Here is a 16,582-nt window from a genome sequence, read left to right as displayed (position 1 = left end):
TAAACCATGTCCCTAAGCACCACGTCTACGTGTCTTTTAAATACCTCCAGGGATGGTGACTCAACCGCTTCCCTGGCAGCCTTTTACAGGGCTTGATCACCCTTTTGGTGAAGAAATTTTTCCTAATACCCACTCTAAACCTCCACTGGAGCAACTTGAGGCCATTGCCTCTTCTCCTATCACTTGTTACTTGGGAGAAGAGCCCGACACCCACCTCACTACAACCTCCGTTCAGGGCGTTGTAGAGAGCAATGAGGTCTCCCCTCAGCCTCCTTTTCTCCAGGCTAAACAACCCCAGTTCCCTCAGCTGCTCCTCACAGGACTTGTGCTCTAGACCTGTCAACAGCTTCGTTGCTCTTCTTTGGACGCACTCCAGCCCTCAATGTCTCTCTTGAAGTGAGGGGCCCAACACTGAACACAGGATTCGAGGTGCGGCCTCACCAGTGCCGAGTACGGGGGAACAATCACTGCCCTAGTCCTGCTGCCCACCCTATTTCTGAACCAAGCCAGGATGCCATTGGCCTCCCTTATGTAGGCAGGAGTTTTACAGAGAACAACGGAGACTTGAAGAGGAGTAAGTATTTGGCTCAATGAAGTTACGTTGTTTTTCATTTTTGTCTTTCAATAGCGTATCGGACTGCAGTTACACGGAAGTGCAAAAAGAAAGAAAGAGAAAGGAAGGAAAGAGAAAATCCAAACCTGATGAGTTTACCGCTGATTTTGCTAAGGAAATGACAGAGTGTAAAAGGATGAAAAAGGAGCACAGGCGTTCGTTTTCCAGGTAACTGCTTTACATGTCCGTAACGGAGAAGCAGATTGTCCAGAAGAATCAGGAGGAGTTCCTCCGCTCCACCTCTCTAACCAAGAGTCGTAACCTTCGTTCTAGGTCCAGGTCACCCCCAGAGAGGAGATCCCATGCCCGGTCAAGGTCTCCAGTATTTAGAGGCCGCTCTCCCACTGAACGGACTCTAGCTCAAGGGGAAGGAGGAAAGGAGTATTTTAAGTAGATATTATAGTTAGGACTAAATAAATTAAATGAAAGACAAAGCAAAAACATTCGCTTCTTGTTTGCTCTGACTGTTCCTGACTGGGGCTGTGGGTAGCCATAGGGAGGGTGGAAGCCTTGCATCTCTCTTTACAAGTCCTCTCTCTCTCTCACTGTCAAAGCACTGCAGCTTCGGGTGCTCCTAGTGTTGGAGACACAATTAGCTTTATTCTTACAGCTAACTCAGGTCTTGGTCTAAAGTGTCGGCTTTTTTGGGGGGTTTGTTTGTTTTTTTAATACACATATTTCTGTATGTGTTTCAAAGCAGAACCTGGATCTTAGTGTGGTAGGAATAAAGCACTGGGAAGCTTGCCAGTTATTGTTGAAGAGTACAGCAGCAAAATGAAAATTAGTGAAGGTTTGTTTAAAAAGATTGCATGAAAGCTTTTGTTCTGCATATTTCTTCATTGTCTTGCTCTTATGTTAGCTGTCGTTCTACACTTCCAAAGTTGTGCTGCTGTCCTCCTGTTACTACAGCCAAAGCAAGAGAGTGGACCCTTTTTGCTTTAGTCTTGGTGTTTCAGTCACTGCAAGGATCTCTAGTTGGTATTTGTCCTTCGAGGCTGCAGAAGTGCAGAGAGTCATGCCCATTGTTTTAGCGCCGTCAAGCACAACTGTGATCCTTCCTGGCTGAATTTTTAGTGTAGCCAAGCTGTGGGGGTTTAGGAAACCACTGTAATGTACACGTAGCACTCCCACAGTGAGATTAGCCTTTTCCTCCTCTTTTCTATCCCCTTTCCCACTTGCTTTGTGCCGGTTTCTGTTTAGTCTTCTGTTTGCAATGAGAGTATACAAGTTTACAAGTATACAAGTTGTATACAAGTTTCATGGAGCTCTTGTTTCTACTTGTCTGATTGGAGGGACTGGCAGGAAATAGAAAAATACAAGAACTAATTAACAGTTTATGAACTCTTCTGTTTCAGTTACTGGTCAAGACTAGACTGTTTAATGCTAGACTCCAACAGAGAGCTTTCCCAATTTCTTGTTTGCTTCTGAAAAACCACCAAACGGTCGTGGTGGTGCCTGCCATGAGAGAACATAGGCCTGTTTTTCCACGTGTAGAAGAGAGTGGCATATGGAGCAGGAAGCTTCAAAATCCTTAATGAGACTTCCTTTTTAACAGAACTAGGTACAAAATGTTCTGAAAAGAAGGAAAGGTGAATCTTCTGGTAAGACTTGCCCTGGAAAGAAGGTCTCTTTGTCCAGGTCTGGGTGTTCCTCTCCAAAGGCACATTTTCCAGAACTTTTGAGTTAGTGATACAGCAATGCTGTCTGTGCTTTCCTAAACACAGAGAGAAGGAATGACTAACTGGAGTGAGGCATCACCTTCTGCACGTCGATATTTTTCCCCAGAGCCTGCTAACGCTGCTCCCCTGAATTCTTCCACTACGTTAGGCAATAAAGGACAAGAGCTTTTTCCAAGTAAGGCTTTGAATCTCTCTTCTGATCAATTTAGTGACCTCTTGAGGAGAGCTGTTTGGATAGTATGGCCTGTGGTCTAATACAACACAGGAAATGAGTTTTCTCAGCTTTTAGAGGCTCCTCTGTCACAGCAAACACCTTTATTTCAACAATTGGAGCAGTTCCTTTTTTTCTACACAAAGTGGTGGGATACTTTTATGGCTGGAGTTTTGGATTGGTGTTTTTCTTTGGGTTTTGTGGGGTATGGCGAGTTTGGCATTTTTAAAGTTACTGACAGGAGGGGCAGAGTTCCTGTTTCAGGGCTGATATGCCTGCGCTTTGTTTTGACAGGTACCTGCTGTGTTCATAAAAGCACAGCCACGTGCATGTAGAAATGATGAGGCATTAACTGATTAATTTACAAACGGCATGGAAAATATGTTTCCTGTAGTGCTGCTGCCTTCTGAAATCAACTGAAATACTGTTTTCAATCCTTTCTGGCTGAAAATTGACAGCTTCCTTACCCCTGGGACTTTTAAGCAGTTGTGAGCATTTGACAAGGGTCCCTCTCGGAGATATTCTGCAGCAATAAGTTGATCTCAGGCCGGTCTGGCATCTTAGTTCAGGAAAGCCAACTATGCTAAAGGACAGCACTGAAAAATACGCTGAAGCCCCATGGAAACTGATGTGGCGTGATGATGGCTAAGTGCTAGAATAAGGCTGGCAGGTTAGAAAAAGGCTCGAGCTGATCTCAGTAGTGTTCCCATGATCCTTCAAGTGCCTTTTATATCACCTGGAAACCCACTGCGAGATTGATTTTTGGAACACCCTAAATGCAACGGAACAATAACAGTATCTCTCACTATCGCCATGGACACGTCACTTGCAATCTCACATCCAGACCCCCTCAACTCCCAAATGTCCCCATATACAATTCCTTCCTCCATTTTCCAAATGGCCCTGAAGGAGGGGGAAAAGAAAAAAGTTAACTGAATCTCAATAACCCAGATTATTTTCTTCTACTGGAATGTGCAAAATCATTTGGAAGGTAGTAAAAAAGCCTCCCAAATCTTTCTTCTCATGTCGCAGACTTATTTTGCTTCTAAAACACAAGAGGAAAAAGACAACGCAGGCAATACCCCATATTCAATACAAGACAGACAATACATATGAGACAATAAAGACCACACCGCACACTACGTACCATACATACAATACAATACACACAATGCAATAGAAAACACAATATAAACAATTGATAGCGAGTTCACAGAGAACAAATGGTGCCCTTCTTACTGCAGCGACATAGTCAAGTTTGGAATACTTTGTGAGCAGATGGTTTCAAAATTTGCTCTTTGTGATGAGATAGAAGGGAGTCTTGAGACACTATATCCTTGAGTAGAATAGAGAGAAGCAAGGCCTGAGACACTGTATGCTTGAGTAGAATAGATAAAGGAAAAGGGTGGTAGAATAAGTTTGGTTTGTATATGCAAGAATGGTGTAACCAAGCCAAAACCGACCTGAGCGTGCACGAAAACAGAGTTCAACCAGTGGACACGGTGAGGAAGACTATGGACGTCCACCAGAGGACCCTGGAAGACCACCAGAGGACAGGAATGCGCAGGCATCAGGGACATTGACATATATGAATGAGTTCTAGGAAATAGTAGGAATATGATAATCATTTCCCAGCAATCTAATGAAGATGTATATTTGGATTGTCTATCATTTCTGTAGTTGCGCAATGCGGCGTGCACATGAGGTGGAGCGATCCCCTGTGCGCCCGGCGCCGCAATAAAGAATGCCTGCATTCTAAACCTCCAAACTGAGTTTTAGAGGGTTCTTATTTTGCCGACTGAGGGTATCACAATGCACATGATACATACAATACAATACATTCAATACGATACATACAATACGTACCAGACCATACCATAAAATACATACAAGAAATACTTTACCATACGATAAAAGACAACACATACAATACATATAAGACAATGGAATATAAAATGCAATTCAAAAATACAGTACATACAATACAATACCTACAATGCCATACATACAATGCCATGGATTACAAACCATAGAATACAATCTATAGAGTACAAAGCATAGATACAATACGTAAAATAAATGGGAAATACAATAAAAAAAGGAATACAATACACAATACAATACAGAAACTAAAATACAATACATACCATAATATACCATCCATACACACCGCACAAGGCATACCACACAATATATACAACACAATACATACAATGCAAAATACAGTACCAAATACAAGATACAATACATACAAAATACAATATATATGACACATACAATACATATGATACATACAGTAGAATACGATACATAGAAGACAATACGATACATACAATACAATAAATACCATACTGTAACAGCACAATAAAAAACACAACACGAAACAGACTACAGTACCATATAAAACATAGAACACAATACATACAGCACAACACATACAATACATACCTTACCACACAATACATACCACACCATACAGTGCAATACAACATACAATGCAAAACATACAAAACAGGTACAAAACACACAACACGTACAACACGTGCCATACAGCACATGCCACAGAATACACACCAGGCACACAATACACACCAAAATACAATACAAAGTGCAACACAATTCACAATGCAACACACACTACACCCCAGATACATTGCACTGTCCTGTACAGCACATGCTATAGGTACCATACCATAGCATACCATACCAATACAATAAACACCAAACCAGACACAACAACACAACACACGCAAAACATGCAATATAGACAATGCAACCCATCCAATACCATAGATACCATACCATACCATACAAAACACAAAACGATAACTGCAATACAACAGAGAGATTACCATAAAGACAATACAATAAACAGAAAGCAGGTGGATGATTTGCTCTGCGTGGTGGCAGAGCTACGGGAGGAGGTAGGAAGGTTAAGGAGCATCAGGGAGGCTGAGACAGAGACAGACTGGTGGTGCCATGCTCTGCCCCCCGAGACAGGAACAGGAGCAGCAGCAGCCACCAGTAAGAACCCACGATCAAGGGGATCCTGTATCCCCCCGCACCGGGCTGAAGGCAGCAGCTCCAAGGAGAAGAGTGAGCGGAGGCAAGTCCACGCTCGTGGCGGCAGGCGAACGCCCTCCTTGCCCACCTCGCCTCCCCAGGTGCCTCTGCACAGCAGGTATGAGGCCCTGGGGGTGGAAGGCCAGTCAATGGAGGATGGCGTGACAGTCCACCTACACCAGAGGTGTCGCCCAGGGCAGAAGAACGTACCTCTCGTATTAACACCACCTCCACAAGGAAGAGAAGACGGGTTATAGTTGTGGGCGACTCCCTTCTGAGAGGAAGCGAGGGCCCGCTATGCCGGACGGACCCTCCTCTTAGGGAAGTCTGCTGCCTCCCCGGGGCCCGGGTGAGGGATGTCACGAGGATACTCCCTAGCCTGGTACGGCCCTCGGACTATTACCCTCTACTGCTCTTCCATGTGGGGGGCGATGAAGCTGCAACACCAAGTCCTAGGGCAATCAGAAGAGACCTCAGGGCCTTGGGACGGCTGGTAAGAGACTTCGGAGCACAGGTTATTTTCTCCTCTCTCCTTCCAGGTGTGGGCAGTGACACTGGAAGGAGCAGAGGTACCCAATCTATTAACTCATGGCTCCGTGGCTGGTGTCATCGCCATGGTTTTGGTTTTTTGACATTGGGATGGCCTACAGAGCACCAGGATTGCTGGCGTCTGATGGGATTCATCTTTCTCAAAGGGGAAAGAGAATCTTTGCTCAGGAGCTTGCAGGGCTCATCGACAGAGCTTTAAACTCGACTCGAAACTAGACAGAGTTGAGCTAGGGGATACTGAGGCAATAGGAGCCAAGAAGCTTGTTTCGCCAGTGAAACCCCTCAAAGCACAGAAGGGCTGTTCCTCTGTGAAGGAGACACGGACGACAGCCCAGCTGAAGTGCCTCTACGCCATTGCACACAGCATGGGCAACAAGCAGGAGGAGCTGGAAGCCATTGTACATCAGGAAAACGATGATATGTTTGCCACCACGGAAACATGGTGGGCTGACTCGCACAACTGGAGTGTGGCGACGGATGGCTATAAACTCTTCAGGAGGGATAAGCAAGGCAGGAGAGGCGGTGGGGTAGCCCTATACGTTAGGGAGTGTCTGGATAGTTTAGGGCTCGATGATGGTGACGAGAGGGTGTAGCGTCTATGGGTAAGAATCAGGGGGAAGGCCAACAAGGCAGATATTGTGGTGGGAGTCTGTTACAGACCCCCCAACCAGGATGAGGAGACAGATGAACTATTCTAAAAGCAGCTGTGAGAAGCCTCACGATCGCTAGCCCTTGTTCTTGTGGGGGACTTCAACCTACGGCTGTCTGCTGGAAATGCAATACAGCAGAGAGGAAACAGTCTAGGAGGTTCCTGGAGTGTGTGGCAGATAACTTCCTGACACAGCTGGTGAGGGAGCCAACGAGGGAAGGGGCCCCGCTGGACCTGTTGTTCACGAACAGAGAAGGACTTGTGAGCCATGTGATGGTTGGAGGCTGTCTTGGGCAGTGATCATGAAATGATAGAGTTTTTGATACTTGGAGAAGCGGCAAGGGGGGTCAGCAAAACTGCCACCTTAGACTTCCGGAGGGCAGACTTTGGCCTGTTTAGGAGACTGGTCGAGAGAGTCCCCTGGGAGGCAGCCCTAAAGGGCAAAGGGGTCCAGGAAGGCTGGATGTTCTTTAAGGAGGAAGTCCTAAAGGCACAAGAGCAGGCTGTCCCCAGGTGCCGAAAGACGAGCCGGCGGGGAAGAAGACCGGTCTGGCTGAATAGAGAGCTTTGGCTAGAACTCAGGAAAATGAGGGGAGTCTACGACCTCTGGAAGAAGGGGAACCCCTGGCAACTCAGGAGGACTACAAAGGTGTAGCGAGGTTGTGCAGGGAGAAAATTAGAAGGGCCAAAGCTGAGCTAGAGCTCAATCTGGCTACTGCCATAAAAGACAACAAAAAATACTTCTTCAGATACATTAGCAGCAAAAGGAGAGCTAAGGAGAATCTCCAGCCCCTAGTAGACGGGGAGGGATCACAGTGACCAAGGATGAGGGAAAGGCTGAGGTACTTAATGCCTTTTTTGCCTCAGTCTTTAATAGCAGGGCCAATTGTTCTCTGGGTACCCAGGCCCCTGAACCGGAAGATAGGGACGGGGACTAGAATGGAGCCCCCATAATCCAGGGGGAAATGGTGAGTGACCTGCTGCACCACTTAGACACTTACAAGTCTATGGGGCCTGATGAGATCCACGCGAGAGTACTGAAGGAACTGGCAGATGTGCTCACCAAGCCCCTTTCCATCATTTACCAGCAGTCCTGGCTAACTGGGGAGGTCCCTGCTGACTGGAGATTAGCAAAGGTGACACCCATCTACAAGAAGGGCCGGAAGGAGGACCCTGGGAACTACAGGCCTGTCAGCCTGACCTCGGTACCGGGGAAGCTGATGGAGCAGATCATCCTGAGTGCCATCACACGGCATGTAGAGAATAACCAAGGGATCAAGCCCAGCCAGCATGGGTTCAGGAAAGGCAGGTCCTGCTTGACCAACCTGATCTCCTTCTATGACAAGGTGACCTGCCTAGTGGATGAGGGAAAGGCTGTGGATGTTGTCTATCTAGTAAATAGATAGATGTTGTCTACAGTAAAGCCTTTGACACGGTTTCCCACAGCATTCTCCTGGAGAAACTGGCTGCTCATGGCTTGGACGGGTGTACTCTTTGCTGGGTAAAGAACTGGCTGGATGGCCGGGCCCAAAGAGTGGTGGTGAATGGAGTTTACTCCAGTTGGCGGCCGGTCACAAGCCGTGTTCCCCAGGGCTCTGTGTTGGGGCCACTCCTGTTTACAATCTTTATCAATGATCTGGGCGAAGGGATCGAGTGCACCCTCAGTCAGTTTGCAGATGACACCAAGTTGTGCGGGAGTGTTGATCTGCTGGAGGGGAGGAAGGCTCTGCAGAGGGACCTGGACAGGCTGGATCGATGGGCGGGGGCCAATTGTATGAGGTTCAACAGGGCTCAGTGCCAGGTCCTGCACTTGGGCCACAGCAACCCCATGCAACGCTACAGGCGTGGGGAAGAGTGGCTGGAAAGCTGCCTGGCAGAGAAGGACCTGGGGGTGTTGGTTGACAGCCGCCTGAATATGAGCCAGCAGTGTGCCCAGGTGGCCAGGAAAGCCAACGGCATCCTGGCCTGTATCAAAAATAGCGTGGCCAGCAGGACTAGGGCAGTGATCATCCCCTGTCCTCGGCACTGGTGAGGCCGCACCTCGAATCCTATGTTCAGTTTTGGGCCCCCCACTACAAGAGAGACATTGAGGGGCTGGCGCGTGTCCAGAGAAGGGCAACAAAACTGGGGAAGGGTCTGGAGCACAAGGCTGATGGGGAGCGGCTGAGGGACCTGGGGTTGTTTAGCCTGGAGAAAAGGAGGCTGAGGGGAGACCTCATCGCTCTCTACAATGCCCTGAAAGGAGGTTGTAGAGAGGTGGAGTCGGTCTCTTCTCCCAGGTAACAAGTAATAGGACAAGAGGAAATGGCCTCAAGTTGTGCCAGGGGATGTTTAGACTGGATATTAGGAAATTTTTCTTCACTGAAAGGGTTATCAAACACTGGAATAGGCTGCCCAGAGAAGTGGTTGAGTCGCCATCCCTGGCAGTATTTAAAAGACGATTGGATGAGGTGCTGAGGGACATGGTGTAGTGGTGGTCTTGGCAGAGTTAGGTTTATGGTTGGACTCGATGATCTTAAAGGTCTTTTCCAAACTGTATGATTCTGTGATTCTGTGGTACCAGCATCACCATTGCTGACCCACATCACTGCTGGTGACCTGGATCCAGCCCCGGGAAGGAGCCGCAGCTGCCCCGCAGGTCCAGGCAGGGACTGGCTGAACGTGAAAACTCAGCTCACGCCTGGCCAGCGAGCGGGCATCGCTGGCTGGGGTTTGCACGCTGAGATCCCAGAGCTGGCGCTGCACCAGCTGCCCCGCTTGCTCAACCCCCTCTATGGCCTTGTCCAGCGCTGCCTGGACCTCATCCAGCAAAAACCCCTGCCCACAGGTGAGCCCCGAGCCGGTGCCACGAAAAATTTACAACCGGCCCGTGCCAGCCGGGACGGAAAGTATAGAATTTCAAGGGCAAAGATATTTTTCATGCGCATGCCGTGTCACAGCCCAACTGGGGCACCCCGAATGTGCTTTTACACAGGGTTCTTATACCCTCCAATCGTTCAGGTACAAAACTACTTGACTAATCACCAGCACACCGCACTACCGGTTACTAATCATAGTCAAATAGACGTCAGGCCTTAGCATGAGCTTTGTGTTAGCCACAATCCGAGCGGGAATTGAGCGAACGGTCGCACTCCAGAGGTCCTGTCCAACCTCCACCCTCCGGTGTGACTCTGTGCTGTGGTTTGACTCCTAAAGCACGGGAACTCAGCCCTGCTGCCCACTGGAAAGGACTCTGGGTCAAGGGATGGTCCCAAACTCCTCCCCTAGGATTCATCACAAAAACCCATCTACCTCGTCCAGACTATCCTATGGCAGACACAGTCAGAAGACACAAAAGGTCATTTTATTCTGGTCATCAAGCGTGGGGGCCCAGAATTCACAGCGGTTCAGCCAGAGAAAGTGAATTGGCACCTGCAACAAAAGAGTCAGAAAGCACTGGTCAAACCATAAAGGCAGCAAGAGGCATGGTTTTGGTCCCCTTTCTTTGGGAAACAGAGTTGACAAGGAATTGTTGAAAACCCTGAAGAGATAACTATTGCTGGCTTTGACTCCAGGATGGCTGGACTGACTGAGAGCAGTGTTCAGAGCTGTGAAAGACAGACAGCAGAGCCTGGGACACACCTGGGCTTCTGCACCTTCTGCACCTTCCTGGATGTTTTCGGGTGTCAGTCCCCAAAACGTTTTCTCTCTTCCTCCTTTTCCTTTCTGTTTGGCTTTCGCTCTCCTCTCCCCAGGCCTGTTTTCTCTTTCTGGTTCTTTGGTCCTTGTTGTCCTGGGGAGAGCCTGCAAACCTTTCCGTCCCACAGTGTTATGAGATAGGTAAAGCCATGACCTACTTGAGTCAGTTCTTACTTTAACCAAAGCAAGCTCATTTTACCTTCTTTCCTCCAAAAGGCTCGCCAGTTCTTCTGGGCATACCAGGGACCCTGCTGCGCTCTTGGGGGTGGTTGGAGGCAAAGCTTGAGGTGCCTACAACAGAGATGTTGGAGTTAACAGGTGGCAAGAGGCAGCCTGGAGTAGTAAGCAACTCTTTGCCAAATTGCCACCTTAGCTCTGCAGAGAAGATCCCTTGGGCGTCATTCACATTTCGCACAGTCCACTCCCACCGCCCCCACCCCAAACAGACTTCAGGGAGCTCTGATGAAGTAGGAACCCAGCTAAACTCCTCTGAAGGTGGCAGCTACTCCCCTCTCTCTTTTTCTAGGTGTTCTGTAGGTGGTTTCTTTGATTAAGCACCTGCCTAACGCATTTGAGAAACAAGCCTTGCAGTTTTACTTACCATGGATCGTGCTGGGGGAGGGCTAACCAAAACACACAACAGATCTACTGCCAGCACGAGGCACAGCAGTTATTTGGCCTCATCAGAAACTACCCTCCTACACCAGATACGCTGTCACAGGGTTTGTGCACCCGACATACCTCTCCCGTTTCTGACATCACCACCTTATCTCCCCCGGCTTCTTTGAGGACGCCGAGCAGACCAGGGAGTGCATCCAGGACGGCTTTTGCATGGTGCTCGGTGTCTGCTTTGACTGCAGGGCCACTTTGCTCTTCCGTAGACAGATCTAGAAAACAAACACACGTGCAGAAAAGTGACATCTTGGAAGTAAAAAACAGCGAAAGCAAAACCCACCCGAAGGCCTACACCAGTTGTCTTCTTGGCCCCTGATGCCCTGTCTTCTGCCACCTCTGCTGCATCAAATGGAAAGGATTAGCAAAAGGACACCTCCGTCAGCAGGTTGCCAAAGTCAGAGCCCAGGCCCTCAGACTACAGCTCGTCTTGCAGAGCAAACCCTTCATGCCTCGAGAGGCAGTGGCCAAACAGAGGCCACGGGACAAGCGGGGCTGAAACAACAACACGTGATGCCCAGCCCCACCAGAAACCACCCTGAGGCAGGAGCAGCGCTTGCAAAGCACCTGCCTGATGGGCAAGTGCAGGGCAGGTGCCGAACACGGTCAGTAGCATTTGCTATGTTAACCCAGCCGCTCTGACCATGTGGGCAGCCTTCCGATAGGAAAGCACCACTCTCAGGTCTCGAGCACTCAGCAGCTCACTCCATTTTCTTAGGTGCCTGCCAGGAACACGGTAAGGAATAAGAGCAGAAGACTGAGCTTGTGACGACCCTCAGTCCCTTCTCATACCTGTGCATCTGCCCATGGGCGCTGGTGACTCCTCAGCTGAGGCACTGGAAAGGCCAGCCATCTCCTCCCCAAAGAGTTCACAGCAGTTCTCAATCAGGAACTCCACCAGCACATTCACCTGCACACAAGAAAGCCTTGCTTTCAGCGCAGGTGCCTGAAGACGTGTCCAGCAGTCTTTCCCACTCCTCACCCTTGCCTCTGCACAGAAGGCTGTCGCTGTGGGGCTGCTCTTCCAGGCAGCCACCCCACCAGCATTTGCTCAAGGGAGGAGGCAGCCAGGCATCTCTGAATAGCCAAGCTCTGATGGGCCCAGAAGGCTGCAGCTGGCCAGTAAATACAGCGTACCTTCTGAGTCACCTCCAGCATGGCCTCCAGTGGGAGCAGGTCCTCGTTGGCTGGGCTCAGCAGGTTTGGCCCAACACAGATGGCCAGATTGCTGCAGCTCATCCTGCTGGTGGACGCGTTGTGGCCGATATGCTGGAGGAGGGACAGCAGCCGCTTGAGGAGGAGGAGATTTGCTGCAGGCAACTTGTCGGCCACCCTGAGGGAACAGGAACACAACGCCAGTAAAGCAGACGTTGCCCACAGCCATCCCCCAGGCTTGCACAAGGCGGGTGGGAGCCAGTGGCTGTGTTGCGCAGCTTTCCAGGTGCTCTCAGCCAGCGGTCAGTGCTCCTGCTGAACAGGCAGGCTGCTGGCCACGCTTACGCTTTCAGCTCTTCCACCTTCTCCTGCTTGCTTGTCCTTCCCAGCGCTGTCATCCAGTCCTCGTAGAGGTGGGTCACGAGGAGCTTGGCGGGGATGCTTCGGAGGAAGTCCTGCAGTGCCGAGGGCTGCAGGTGAGCCTTTGGTGACTCCAGGCCAGCCAGGAGCTCTTCAGCTGCAGGCCAGAAGCGCTCACCTTCAAGATGATGGCCAGCAGGAGCGCAGGCTGGCTTCCCAGGTCAATGTCTGCGCCGTGGTCCAGGGCCTCCCTCAGCTCCCTCAGCGATGTCCCACTAGCAGCTCTCCGGAATATCCCCTCCGTTGATGGCCCTTCCTGGTGAAGGACAGCCAGCAGCTCCTGCAGGAGAGGCAGGAGGACAGTCACTTGGCTGAGGAGCTGCCTTGCAAGAGTGGTGGCCAGAGCACTGCCCCCCCGGGGGGCTGGCACCAGAAGCGTGTGCTGGGGGTGAAGAGCCAAAGCCCCTGTCCCCGGAGCTGCATGGTCCCTCTCCTGGGGACACCGCCTCTGCAAGAAGGCGCAGGGCTGGGGACCCCTGTGCAGGCTGGCTTACCTGGATGGGCTGGGGCAGCGTGCCGTCCTCCCCGCAGAGGGCTGCCAGGGGCTGGCCAAAGAGCGCCCGGCTGCAGCCGGACCCTGCCTGCCCTGGTGCCTCGGCAGCGGCCCGGGTCCGCCACAGAGCCAAGGGCCAGGGCAGCCCCCTCCTCCTCCTCCTCCTGCTCCCTCCTGCTGCAAAGGAAAACAGAGCAAGAGCCCATCAATGGAGACTGCCAGGCCAGCGCTCTTGGAGCCTGCCCTGCCCTGCCTGCGGCGCGGTGCTGAGCGGTGCGGCAGGACGGGCAGGGAGAGAGCAGCTGGAACCACGGCTCTGGCTCAGCGGCTCCGGCTCAGAGGCTCCCGAGAGCGGGCGTGCCACCACGACAGCCTGGCCCGGCCCTCGCCCTGCCCTCCTCCGAGCTGTGGGCAGCAGCAGAGGCTCCGTGTCCCTGCAGAACCACGTCCAGCAGCCGCTGCCCGGCGCGTGTCCTTGCTCCTCCGGGTCAGGTCCTCCCTCGGGGTGCCAAACCTGCATGGCAACACTCAAGGGAAAAATGAGCGCAGCTCCTCCTGGCTCTGCCCAAGGAGCCGGGACCCATCCGCCCAGCTCTGAGCACGGAGCTGCGGCAGGCGGCACCTCGAGCGCTCCCGAGGGCTCAGCTCCCTCCTGCTGCAGAGCGATGGGGACCCACTTGCCTGGGGCAATGGGCAGCAGCAGCAGCAGCCCCAGCTCAGCAGACGTGCCGCTTGCAGGAGGATGCCTTTCTTTCCAAAACTCACCTGCCGAGTGGCAAAGTCCCCCTGCCTGGCCAGATGGGACTGGCGGAGGTCCTTGCTTGGGATCATCCTGCAAGAACCAGGCTGCGCTTAGAGAGCAGCCCCTCAGAGGAAAGGGCCACTGGCGAGCTGCCACCTGGCACCAGCAGCCTGAGCGCGGCAGAGCTGGCACCGTCTGCCCTGCCAGGCTCTCTGCCTCGCGCAGCAGGTTTCCCCCCGCGCCGCCAGCAAGGACGGGCCGGCGTTCCTGGTGGCTCCCCAGCCTTCTCAGCTCCCCAGCTGGCACCGCAGAACCCTCCCTCCCTCCCACAGCAGCTCACCCCCCTCGCCGCAGACCCCTGGCACTCTGGCACAGCCAGAGGCAGGTGAAAGGCAGCCATTCTCACCTCTGCCTGTCCCTCGAGCAGGGTCTCCAGGCTCCTGGCGCTTAATGTCCTCCACTGGGCAAGAGAGAAGCAGTGGAAGAAGGTGAGGAGTGCTGCTTCTGAGGCTTGGCTGGAGGACCAGTGCTCGGGGGACAGAGCCGAGATTGGAGAGACACTCACGGCATGGTGGCGGCTCAGCTCCTTCTCTAGGAATTGTATCGATGGCAGCTGGGTCACACGAGCCCTCCTCGCTCCTTCTGGTTGCCTGTGCACAGGGAAGGGATGTGGGGAGACCTCAGTGAGACAGACCCAAGCCACCTCTTCTCTCTCCAAAGGGACCCCGACCCCCCTGGCTACCGCCCCGCAGCCAAGCAGAGAGCAGAGCTGCCTGCAGACCTCCTGCCTGCCAGGCCCTCAGCCCCACTTCCCTGTCGGCCTCTCCCTTCTGCAAGCAGAGGAAGAAGAGGCTTTCCATCCCTGCTCGTCCGCCATCTGCCCGAGAGCCGCCCGCAGCCGTGGGGGCACCTCTCCCCATCCGGGGAGCTGTGTTCCCCCGTACGGCTGCACCTGGAGCACCCCCCGGCTTACCCCAGCAGCGTGCCCACCCACAGCTCCTTCGCTGCGCGAGAGCTGCAGAAAGAGAGGAGAAACAGCGTCAGGAGAAACAGCGTCAGGCCCCGCTGCCCCCCAGCCCGTGGGCAGAGGCGGGCGCCTGCACGGCCCTGCCCCGTGGGGAAGGACACAGGGGCAGGAGGGAGTCCCGTGGGGCAGGACAGAGGGGCTGCCAAAGGCCCGGCTCCCTCTGTCCTGCCAGAGGAGCTGCTTTTGGCCTTCCCTTCTGCTGACCAAAGGTGACCAAGGGACAGAGGACCTGGAAATGCCCCCCATCCCTCTCGTTCCGGCGGCCTGCATGCCCACCCCTCAGCCCCGAGCCGGCAAACCCAGCCTCCCTCCCTCCCTGCCGGCGTGCTGCCCGCTCCCTGCCCAGGCTCTGCACGGAGGGCAGAGGCCCCTCACAGGATGGCGGGGCCATGGTTGGGAACATCTCCTGCCCCTTGCCAGCCCTGACCGCAGCTGCCAGACCCGAGAGGACGGGGGCCAGCACCGCACCGCACCACCCAGCCCCGCTGTGGGACGTGGCACCACGACTCACCCGAAAGTGGCAAGGCAGGACCCGGTGGGCCAGGCGAGGAAGAGGGAGGTCCTGTCCTTGCCGCCGCCTTCCTCCTCCTCCTCCTCTCCTTCCTCCCCCGCCGCCTCCTTCCCGCCGCTCAGCACCCACAGCTGGTCCAGGGCCAGGCGGAGCTGTGGGCGCAGGGCGGTGCCGCGTCTGCAGAGAGGAGAGGCAGGCAGGGAGCGGGAGGTGGCCTCCTTGGGGTGCCCCGGGGCAGAGCCCTGTCCCCCACCTGCCGCTGGGACGGACACTGGTGCATCCAGCGCCAAGGCCCCGGGTCCTGGGGCTGGGGCCAGGGTGTCCCTGCCCTGCTGCCAGGGCCAGGCATGGGGAAAGGCAGCTGGGGTCTCAGGGCCTTACTGCAACTTGGCCACCACCAGTTCCTCGGGGAGGAGGAGAAGACGCCGCTCGCTCCTCTTGCGGCCCCGCGTCAGCCGCACATCCGCGCTCAGCACCGGCTCGGCATCGGCGAGAGCCTCCCTGCGGAGCAGAGAGCGGCGGGCATGAGCGATGCTGCTGCTGCGGGGCTGGGCTGCACACGCGTGTCCCCGAGGCCCGGGAGGAGCCCACCTGGAGCCGCAGCAGCAGTTGGCCTGGCCCATCCCGCCCGGGACAGGAGGACCCTCGCTGTGCACCAAGGACACGGCCCAGCCGGCGACAGCGAGGATGGGAAGCGGGGTGCTGGTGCTGGTGCCGGGGCAGCGCTGCTCGGCCAGACCCTGCCTCCTCCCCGTGCCGCTCCGTGCCAGCACAGCTCCGTCCCGCCGGCACTGGTGGCTGTTGGCTCCAACGGACCAACGTTCCGACCCCAACGGAAACTGGGGGGGGGTGGTGGTGGTGTTGGGAGGGGCCATTCTCTCCAGTCTGTAAGAATCCAGACCAGCATGAAGTACTGGCATAGCCTAGTGAGGCCAGGAGAGTTTTAGGAGGGAGCAGAATCAGTCCCAAAAGGTGACCATATGGTGAGTTCTTGTGGCTGTGCGGAACTGGGCATGGCAACTCGTCGCGTTGCCTTGTCCTGTGCTCGGCCCTGCCTGCCGGTGCTCAACAGCAATGGTCCTCGCTTCTCTGCCAGCCGTTTAGTGGGGAAGCAGCGGCC

The sequence above is a fragment of the Mycteria americana genome, unplaced genomic scaffold, assembly GCF_035582795.1.
Source record: "Mycteria americana isolate JAX WOST 10 ecotype Jacksonville Zoo and Gardens unplaced genomic scaffold, USCA_MyAme_1.0 Scaffold_37, whole genome shotgun sequence".
NCBI classification, from domain to species: Eukaryota; Metazoa; Chordata; class Aves; order Ciconiiformes; family Ciconiidae; genus Mycteria; species Mycteria americana.
Note: the sequence above shows the minus strand (reverse complement) of the source record.